Source organism: Lissotriton vulgaris, chromosome 3_2 (assembly GCF_964263255.1).
Source record: "Lissotriton vulgaris chromosome 3_2, aLisVul1.2, whole genome shotgun sequence".
NCBI lineage: Eukaryota > Metazoa > Chordata > Amphibia > Caudata > Salamandridae > Lissotriton > Lissotriton vulgaris.
Genome location: NC_141690.1, coordinates 201,251,087 through 201,261,916, shown reverse-complemented (window position 1 = coordinate 201,261,916; position 10,830 = coordinate 201,251,087). Strand labels below are relative to the sequence as shown.

At 48.6% G+C, this 10,830-nt stretch overlaps 1 pseudogene; it reads left to right on the top strand.

Annotated features, from left to right (window-relative positions):
- Positions 1-2,104: 2,104 nt before the first annotated feature.
- LOC147725524 (uncharacterized) lies at positions 2,105-7,166 on the top strand (annotated as a pseudogene).
- The last annotated feature ends 3,664 nt before the right edge of the window (positions 7,167-10,830 follow it).

Sequence of the window (10,830 nt, the reverse complement as noted above, 5' to 3'; positions counted from 1 at the left end):
TTCAAAAAGACATGAAAATGAAGTAGGTATGATAAAGAACCAGAAAGAAAGTTAAAGGGCAGCTAGTGGCTGTTGCTGGGTGAAAGACTGGCATGAGGTGAAATCAGGGCTACACAGCCTTGGTATTCAGCATCCCCAAAATGTCATAGCGCCATACATAAGCTTCTGAGACAAACTTTGGACCCCGGCAATTATTCCTCTAGAAATCAAGCATTGCACATTCTCTAGCAGTGTGGACAATTGACCAGGGCCCTTGAAGCTTGAAGGAAACAAACCATCTTTTAGGTGATGTCCACACACACACACACACACATTTTTTTTGCCATATCTGTTTTGCTGTATTTAGAACTCTGTGTACATTATCTCTGCTAAACAGGAGTAAAGTGCCTGTGCTCCCCCATTTCAATATGGTAAATTGGCTTATCCCTGAATGAAATATTGTACTTGCCTATACGTCTGAAAAAGCACGAGATTTAGTGACCGCACCATTAGGGCCCGGCCCCCTGGACCCACGCCACACCCCCAAAGTACGGCCATGTATCCCGATTGGCTACCAGCCCTACCAAACCCTTCTGGGTCATCTGTGACGCGTTTCTGGTGGGGAACAGGCGCGGGGAGGGGTGGAGCCAGTGGGGCTATTTAGGCCAGTGGGCCACCAGGAACGTTCTGTTTTTCCCGCGCCAGGCCCAAGGATTAATCCTGGTTCTCAATCTTGGATCGTGGATTGCACCATCTCCAGCGGCGTGGACTTGCTGTATGTGGTGAGGCCTCAACGCTCAGGGAGCAGGAGTTTGTGCCGGATTGACAAGAGCGAACCATCGAGAATATCCACTGTGCAACCAACAGTATCTCCAGGCTAGCGCGGTATTGGGCGGGTGTCGCGGATCCGAAGGTAAGGTGTCGAGGTCTTGGGGGTGTTTTGGGCAGCCGTGGGTGGCCGGTGTTCTGTAATCAGGGTGATTGCTCTGCTAGATTAAGGGTTTGGTCCCCATCGGACATCCGCGGCTGTTCGGAGTTCCCCACAACATTTCAGCGCGCCTATATTGAAGCGCTTGCGGCAGGCGACACCTTCCTCCTGAGATCCTGGGTTGGTGAGCGGGGAGTATTGCGTGGATTTTGGAAGTGCGTGTTACTCAAGCGTGCTTGGCAGGCGGCTCCTTGAAGTGGTTAAGGATTGACTGCACACGTGGTCAGACAAAGGCGCGATCGGCCGATTTGAGCGTACGCTAGCACAGCATAATACAGGCACGCTTCAGGGGATGTGAATCGGCGCTCAAAGTTAAGGCAGCCTTTATAATTAGTCACGTTATTGGCTGCACGTGCTGTGGGTGAAAGGTGCGCTCTGTGCGTAGGAGGAGCGCGCAGCAACACAAGACCAGCGCAGGGTAGGCCACGCTCTAAAGGGGTGAATCAGCACGCGTGCTAAGATATCACAAGTATTCTGAACACATCCCAGCGTGCGATTGGGGGGATATCACAATCCAAAGTTCAGGGCGCAGTTAGTGGGAGTCACAGAATGCCAGCAAGGGGCGCAACCTGAAATGGAAGGATAGCGACCCGGACCTAGCACAGCTATTAAAACTGGTGTTGGCTTAACTGAGCATGGATGAAGAGAGTGATGAGGATCAGGGGGTTGGGGTTCCAGTGCCAGACAGTGATCAGGTCCCAGAGCCAGTAGATAGGGTCCGCCCTCGCAGAACCATGGTCCCTCCTAAATCAGCATTTCCCCCTAGTGAAGAGGCCCAGGGTGAATAAGAGGGGTCAAGGGAACAAGGAACCGAAGGAGCAGCCTCCCGCGCCAGCTGCCCCCATAACACCCCCATAGCCAGAACCAGTGCTCCCAGTACCTAGTGTACCCTCGCAGCCTGTGCCCAACGTACCTCCACAACCAACACCTAATGTTCTCCCACAGCCAGAGCCAGTACCACCAGTAAATGTTGGGGGAAGGGATCATGTGGGGACAATATTGGCCAAAATTAGGGGACCTTTGAAGGCTTTGACGCCCGCACCCAATCCCCCAAATCCCATAGTGCCAGAAGTAGCACCAGCCATAGCGCCGGCCCTACAGAGCTGGCAAGGGGGAGGTTTACCGACACAGGTGGGGATGCTAGGTGGGGTAGTTCCCCCTGCCCCAGGCCAACCTGAAGTAGCAGCGGGGGTGGGGCAAGCGCCCACAGATAGTATACTGGCTTCAGTAGCACCCCTTTTAGCGCAGTTGGCAGCACCGGCAGCAGGGAATCAGACCGGTGCGGCGATATTAGCGCCATGGTCACCACAAACGGTCGCAGGGAGTTCGCTCAGCAATATTACTAAGCAGGTGGCCCTCTTGGGCAAAGCGCAGAACAAAGGTTTGAACACGGCCCCCCAGGCGGCGTGTCAAGCGGCCCCTGCCCAACCAGAGACAACAGGGATCGCTACAGGTAAGGCAGTTGAGAGCTCAAGCAAAGGTGCAGACAGCGGGTCTAAGGCAATTGGGGGCCACGATTCTGCGTTATCTAAGCGTAGAAAATTGGCAGCGCATGTTCCTCTTGACACAAAAGAAAAGATTTGGAAAGGAGAATACATTGATATAATCTCCTTAATCAGGCCAAAGAGGAGGGAAGTGGAGTCTAAAGAGAAAGACGGGAAAGAGGGTTCTTTTAAAGATAGGAAACCAAGAGTGGAAGAATCAATTACTAACTAGATGTTTGGTTTCAACGTTTTTGCAACAGTAATATTAGAGAAGAAGCCTGAACTGGCAATACCTTTGATATATATATTATATATATATATTTTATATTTTTATATTTGTAAAGCGCCTGGTTACACCCACTAGTGTGTCACCGCGCTATTAAAGACCTATAATCATCATTTAATAATAATAATAATAATAATAATACTGATATTCGTAAAGCGCGAACAGCTACCTCACAAGGAGGTGTCCCGGCGCTGAGAATGCAGAACTTGTTTAGAGGGAAAAGCAAAAAGAAAGGAGGGAGAGGGCTTATCTATTCTGGGCAAAGAGCCAGGTCTTTAGTAGCTTTTTGAAACTGGATTCTGTGGTGGCAGCTTGGATAGTGGCAGGCAGGGCATTCCACAGTACAGCCGTGCCAACAGAAAAGGACCTGCCTCCAAGTCTAGCTTTTTTGGCGCGTGGGACAAGGAGCTGAAGTCGAGAATTGGAGCGCAGGAACCTCACCTAGTGATACCTGGGGAGTCTAAGTTTTAAGTAGTTGGGACAGGACCCCTTGAGTGCTCTAAACGCCAAAGTTAGAGCTTTAAACTTTATTCTACTAGCCACAGGGAGCCAGTGCAGATCGTGCTATTTTAATCCTGTGTATACAACCAGGTTTTTAGTTTTTTTCGGAAAAGTTTCTCTGATGATTCCTCCCTCAGGGTCAAAGGAAGGGAGTTCCAGCTTTTTGCTGCCAGATAGCCGAAGGAGCGTGCTCCCATTTGTGCCCTCCTAATCCTCGGTGCTTTCATCAGATGTGTCCCTGTGGATCTCAGTTGTCTTCCTGTCTCGTAAGGAGTCATCAGGTCATTAAGGTACAGTGGACACCTGCCATGCAAGATTCGATGTGCACAGGGCCTTAAATGTGATTCGTTTCTGTATCGGTAACCAATGCAATGCATTTAGTGCATTCTTTGAGGATGCTCTCTTTGGCAGATTCAGAACAAGACGTGCTGCCGCATTCTGGACATACTGGAGCTTTTGGAACCCTCTTTTGTTAGCACCAAGGTACAGCAAGTTTCCATAATCCAGCCTGGAAGTGACTAGAGCATGAGTCAAGGTCTTTCTTGCCACCAGAGGTAGGATATCTAGGGTCTTCCTCAATATTCTTAGGATTCCAAAGCATCTGCCTGTCACCCTTTTGATTTGGGTCTTAAAAGATAGTCTGTGGTCAATCCAAATCCCCAGGTTCTTCACCTCTGTCTTTGGTGTTGGAGTCTGACCTAAATATGCTGGCCACCAAGCCAGATGGAAGGTGTATTTCCTACTATGAGTATTTCTGTCTTGTTTCCTTTGAGCCTTAGACAGTTATCTGTCATCCAACCTGCTAATTCTTTTAGGCAGCTCGAAAAGCTACTGGCCTCTATAGCATATTTTTGTGTTAAAGTGACCACAAGCTGTGTGTCATCTGCGTATGACACTATTGTCACACCATGCTTCTCCACTATTTCGCCCAAGAGGGCCACATATAGGTTAAACAGCGTTGGGCTCAGTATTGACCCCTGTGGAACTCCTTGTTCCAGTTTGATGTGTTTGGAGGTGTGTATGTCTTGTGCTACATAAAAGCTTCTCCCATGTAGGTAGGAAATAATCCATTTCAGGACCGGCCCATCCACACCCCCTCTTCTGAGTCGATGTACTAGCACCTCATGTGATACCGTGTCGAATGCTGCGCTGAGGTCTAGAAGCACCAGCGCAGTAGGCTTTCATCCACTCTCTTCCGTATCGACTCTGTGGCGAAGAGCAGTGCTGTCTATGTTCAATAGGATGATCTAAAACCAGATTGTGTTGGCTGCAGTAGATCATGTGTCTTAATATGAGCCCCTAACTGTATATTGACCACTTTTTCCGCTATTTTTGAGAAGTAAGGGAGTAGTGAGACTGGACGCAGATTTTCCATGAGGTTCCCAACCGCTGTCGGCTTTTTTTTAGTGGGCGGACAATGGCTTGTTTCCATGAGTCAGGTACTGTCCCTTCTTTGAAGGACATTTCTAGTAGCTTCTGGATGTGGGGTAGTATTGTACTTAGACCGGTATATACTACCTTAGGTGTAGCTGGGTCAAGTGGTGATCCTGATTTTATACTACGAGCTATCCGTTCGAGCTCTTCTAGTGCAGGAGGGGTAAACTGGGAGATACTATTTCCCCCCACTCCATCATTTGTTCCTTATCATTTGAATGTCCGTTTCGTGCACTGTCTGGGAACGTGTCATATATTTTAGATACCTTTTCAGCAAAGAATTCTGCGATTTTATTGCAAGAGTCTTCTGAACAAGGGGCAGGTGTTACTGTTCTGTCGAATTAGGATAGTTCTTTAAAAATGCCAAATAATTACTTAGAGGAATTATCCGCTGTTTCAATCTTCTCTGTGCAGTATTCTGCTCTTGTTTTCTTTATGAGTGCATGGTACTGTCTCAGCTTTAGTTTATATGCTGTTTTATCAGAGTCTAGGAAACCCTTCCTCCATATCCGTTCTAACTTTTTACAAGCCTGTTTCGCCATCCTTAAATTCTGGTTGTACCAAGGTGCGCTCTTCGTGTTCCTGCGCGAGGTGCTGGTGGTCCATGGGGCCACCACATCCAGTGCACCTTTAATCCAATTTTTTACTTCCTGACTCTGTTGGTTAATATTAGTGTGTAGGAGGGGGGTATTAGTAGACAGAGCCTGCGAGAAACTGCTTCCCTCAAAATTCCTCCATTTCCTATGTCTGTTGCTATATGCTGGCTCCTTTTTTTGAGGTGGCTTTATTAGCGTGATTGAGAAGGCCACCAGATAGTTGTCCGACCATGGGACCGCTGTTGGGCAGTCCACTGCCAGCCCGTGGCAGTTTGAAAAGAAGGGATCTAATAGTTGTCCTAGCTTATGTGTTATCCGTAAGGATTTTAGTTTTAGTTGGATGCCTGCTAAGTCCTGACTTAAGGCTTGAGCCTCTCTGCATGATTTGTCATCAAAATGTAGGTTTAGGTCCCCTAGTACTAGCATGTTACTATAGTGTAATGCCGGATGGATTAAGCCCTCCATAAGACTTTCTCTAAAACCTGATGCTGATCCCTGGGGTCTATAAATCAAAAAGCCCTTTATTATCTGCCTGGCATTGGCTTTAATTGTGAAGAAGGCAGCTTCGCAGTGGTCTATCTCTGCCTCTTGCATCGAGCAGTCTATAGATAGTTTATAAATCATAACTATTCCCCCTCCCTTTTTTTATTGGGCGATCCACTCTATAGATCCCATATGATGGTCGAAGTGCTAATAGGACATCGGGAGCTGAGGATTCGTCCAGACAGGTTTTCGTTAAGAATAGGATGTCTATGTTCCTTTCTATAATGCAATCATGAATCTCTATTTTGTGTTTGCTTAGTGACCTGCAGTTGATGAGTAGGCATTTCAGCTCCAAGTCTTCCTGATTTGGATGAGTGGTTAATGTTGTGTATAACCTAAATGAGCAGTATTCACATCTCTTCAATCCTTGCTCTACTAGTAGGGAATGCCTACATTGTGTCTGTTCTATGGGCTCCAGATCTCTAAGTTCACTGCTAGAATCTTGTAAACTGTGTTTTTTAGGAAATTGGCCAGCATTCATGGCCTCAAGCCCCAGCCGGCTGTGGATGGGCGCAGACGGGCTTGCCTTTGGCGCGCCAGTGGCACGCTCGCTGCGTGCGTCCGCTGCCCGTTCTTGTTGGCATTTGATTAAGTATTCCCCACCAGCAGCACTAGACCGCTGCTTAGCGGAAATGTTCAGCCGGAAGTGAGTCAAAGTGGCCTGCCCCAGCCCTCCGCTCAATCGGCACTTGCCGTGACGGACCAGGGCGAGTTGGGCAGGACCACAGGTGAGGTGTTTCAGGTAAAAACAAATGCGTGCAATTTTTAAAATCCAATGTCGTTGGTACTTGCTCTCAGTACTTTATCTCAGTTAAAACTACAAATTCGTATTACTCGAAATTCATGCACTTTTAGACTTCTGCGTCGTTGGTACTTGCTCTCAGTACTTTCATTCATTTAACACCACAAACTCATACCACTTAAAGCCTCAATACAAATTCTGGTCAGATGCCTAGCGTTCTCGCCGCCCACTCACTTGTTGCTTGTATGCGAATAGGATTCTGAAGGCGCAGACAATGTACCGGGGTATAGCCTGGCTTGATTATGATAGGGACTTCAGATGGGCCAAAGTTGAAGACCCTGACATTGGATGGGACCAAACAGAGGTGAATGTATGGTTAGAAAGCGTCAATAACAAAGTACGCATGAAACAGCCCTTTTGGACCTCACAGGGGGGAGTGGGTGAGAAAAAAGGGACGTGCTGGGCTTTTAACCAAATGATGTGTACTTGGCCAACAGGGACATGTAAGTTTAAACACACCTGTGCGTTCTGCGGGCACCACTCCCATCCTGAGTTTAAGTGTATTAAAAAATCAAAAGACAGAGGGAGGGAGCCAAAGCTATCCCAGCAGTAAGTTACCCACACCAGTTTGGATAGGGAGGCAGGTTTTTTGGCTGAATCAGTACACTGACAGGTGGCAGCCAGGACATTATATCAGGGGTTTTCCACAGGCTTCCGCATTCCAGCACAAGGGGTGCCTCCTGTTAAGTATTGCAATAATGTATTGTCAGCGCGCATGCACCCCACAGTAGTGTTGTAGAAAGGCGGGAAATAAAGGGTGCTGGGCGGGTTACTGGCCCATTCCCCGCTCCCCCGTTGCCAGGATATGTGTGTTCACCGCTGGGAGCGGTACCTAAGAAGGAGCAAGGCCCGTACAGGATGATACATAACTTATCGGTGCCATGGGGAGCATCGGTGAATAATGTCATAGACCAGTCCTTGTGCTCGGTGACATATTCTTCCTGTGACACAGCATTACAGAAGCTGTGTGATTTAGGGCCAAAGGCCTTCATGTCAAAAATAGACATTGAGTCAGCTTTCCGGCTCATGCCTGTGCACCCGCTGATTATCATCTGTTAGGTTTCCAGCTGAATCACCAATTTTACTATGACAGATGTATGCCAATGGGTTGTGCGGTGTCATGCAAGTACTTTGAGATGTTTAGTTCTATGTTTCAGTGGCTGTTTGTCTTCAGAACAGGGCACAAAGACTTGTACACTACTTGGATGACTTTATGGTCATGGGCCCCCTGCATCAGGGAAGTGTGGCCAGGCTTTGGCTCCTGGTAAGATGGTGGGTCCGGCGACATGCATGTCTTGAGATTGAGATAGACACGGTGTTGGGATAATGTAGGTTACCAATGGACAAAGTACAGGCCTTCTCACAAGCAATAGATTTTGCATTGGCAGGAGCTAAAGTCACGCTGCATCAGCTCCAGGTGCTAGTGGGTCAGTTGAACTTTGCCTTAAGGATCTTTTCCGATGGGGCACCCCTTCTCAAGGTCAATTGCACGGGTGATGGTGGGGTTGACTCAAAAGCACCATCACCTGCGACTGCAGTCAGATGTGAGGGAGGACCTGAGGGTGTGGCGCAGTTTCTTGAGCGATTTCAATGGTAAGGTAATATGGCCAGCACCGACAATATCCAGCACAGACTTGGGCTTACTCACAGACTCAGCGGGTAGCATAGTTTTTGGAGCAGTGTTGGGGACACGCTGGTGCAGGGGAGATTGGCCGACAGCGTGGAATGAGAACTGACTGACCAGGAACATAGCCTTTTTGGAGTTGTTTCCGATTGTGGTAGCAGTAACAATTTGGACTGAATTCTTTGAGAACAAATCAGTGATTTTCTGGTCAGACAACATGGCAGTGGTAGAGGCAGGGAGCTACATGTAAGCATGTTTTGAGGCTGTTAAAACATTTAGTTCTGGCCTGCTTGAAGCTGAATCTGCTGTTCAAAGCGGCACATATTCCAGGTATAGAGAATCAAGCTGCTGATGCTTTGTCTCGCTCCAAGTTGCAGGATTTCTGGAGGTATTACCCACAGGCAGACGATCAGATGACAGTGTTCCCGACATCTCTGTGGAAGATTGGCGCCCCGCTTTAGCTAGGCTGGTGGGTGCTTCATTGAGTGAATGCACCAGAAGAACTTACCAGCAACAGTTCAAGTCAAACAGGATGTTTGCTAAGTGCACAGGCTGAGTGGCCCTCTTTTCTACAGGGGCTCTATTCAGTTTTGTGCAAGCTTTAAAAGATCAGGGCCAGCCAACTTCTTATGCTAGGACGTGCATGACAATTGTAGGATTCTTTGCTAAATTAGCAGGCGAGCGCAACCCTGGTGCAGCATTTGTAGTCAGGAAAGCGCTGTCAGGATGGGCCAGGTTGGAAGGGGTCAGGAAGGATGGTAGAAGGCCACTGGATGTGAAGACACTGAATGACATTACTAGGTCTTTGCAGGCGGTATGCTCCTCATATTATGAGAGCATCTTATTTGGGGCTGCATTTTCCCTGGCCTTTTATTGGGCTTTTCGATTAGGGGAATTGGTGGGAGCCTAAAAGTTGGACCATTCAGGAGGGCTTCAGGGGCAAGACACTAAAGTATTCCAGGATGGGCTGGTGGTGGCCTTGAAAAGATCTAAGACAGACCCATTAGAGAGGGGGACCACGATTCGGCCGAGCCCTGCACCTGGGGCGTCTATATACCCAGTAGCCAGGATGGAAGCATACATGGCGATCCGTCCATTAGGGAGTGGGCAGGCCCTGTTCATACATGAGCAGGGTGATTGCTTGTCACAATATCAATTCAGGGCCGTGTTTGGGTGGGCATTGGCGAGTCTGGGTTTGGATCCAACAGGTTTTTCTTCACACTCATTCAGAATTGGGACGGCGACTCTGGCAGCAGGTGCCGGGCTACCGGCTGAGGTAGTGAAAAGGTTTGGGCGTTGGTCATCAGCTTGTTTCAGATGCTACGTGCGGCCCGAATTACTGTAGGATAACAAACAGATATGTTGGCATGTTCATTCTGACTTTTCCATTTCTCTTCCCGCCATTAGCATGCCCTCAAAAGTGGTGTTGGGTTGGGACACTCATTCGTACGGCATGCCACGGTCCTGTTGCAGCATAAACAAGTGTCAAAACCACCAGGTTTGAAGGGGATGTCGTTCCTATGGCGAGGTATTGGGGGCCTGTGAATCCAGCAGCTACGACGGCTAGTGGAGGAGACAAGAGCACACAAGGAACAGCAGTCCCCGGATTTAGTCATCTTGCATTTAGGCAGAAACGACATGGACTTAAGACGTTAGGCGGTCAGAGAAGCGTTATTGACCGAGTTAGCCTGGATAAGGAGAACGTTTCCTCATGTACGGATTGCCTGGTCTTGTTTGATACCACGCCAAACATGGGGCACCGGAGTACGGGCTCGAGCCTTGAATGTGTCAGTGAGGCGACTCAATGGGGAATTGGCCAAGCTGTGCCCTGGACAGGGCCTCTTGTGTCATGTACCACACAGACTCATCACAGGGACCTAATGTTTCACCATGATGGAGTACATTTGTCAGACATTGGGAAGGACGAATGGACCAAAGGAATCTGGTCATTTGTGCAGAACTTGTTCGGTGGTGGGAAGGGTGAAGGACCTGTAGGCCTTGGTCACCCTAGTGGCGGAAAAGAGGCCACAGAACATTGACTCGCAGGGTTAACAGGAGTCCTCCTTACATAGTCCCTAGGCCAGCACTGAGGGGAGAGATGGTAAGCTCTCCGCAGGGAGACTGGGGACACCGGCTGGGGAGGCAAGGGCGCCAGGTCACAAACTAGAGCATGGGGCAGCGGCCCCTGGTAATTCCCTACAAGCCTCCTTGGCAGCCTGGTGGTAGAGGGGTGGTCCCATAAATGATGGACAAGGACCAGAGGGCTGGGGCTCACTGCTCAAGGACGCAGGTGGGTTGGGCCTTGCGTGATTCTCAGATTAGGAGATGCGAGCCAGAGGGCCCCTTGGTGCTGGAGCAAGTGGATATCGCATAACCGATGATATGTGATTTTGATTGTAGATAATAAAAGTGTAAATATTGAATTTGTAAATGTGAAATATATAACTGCATTTTGTCATGTTTATGTGTGTTGATTGTAATTAAACATGGCCGTTTATACCCACACTCTTAAAGTATCAAGTATTGATTGTGGGATTTTATGAGAGTGGGGCTGGGACATCCTAGGGGTCCAGGATTTATGGAAAACCGCAAA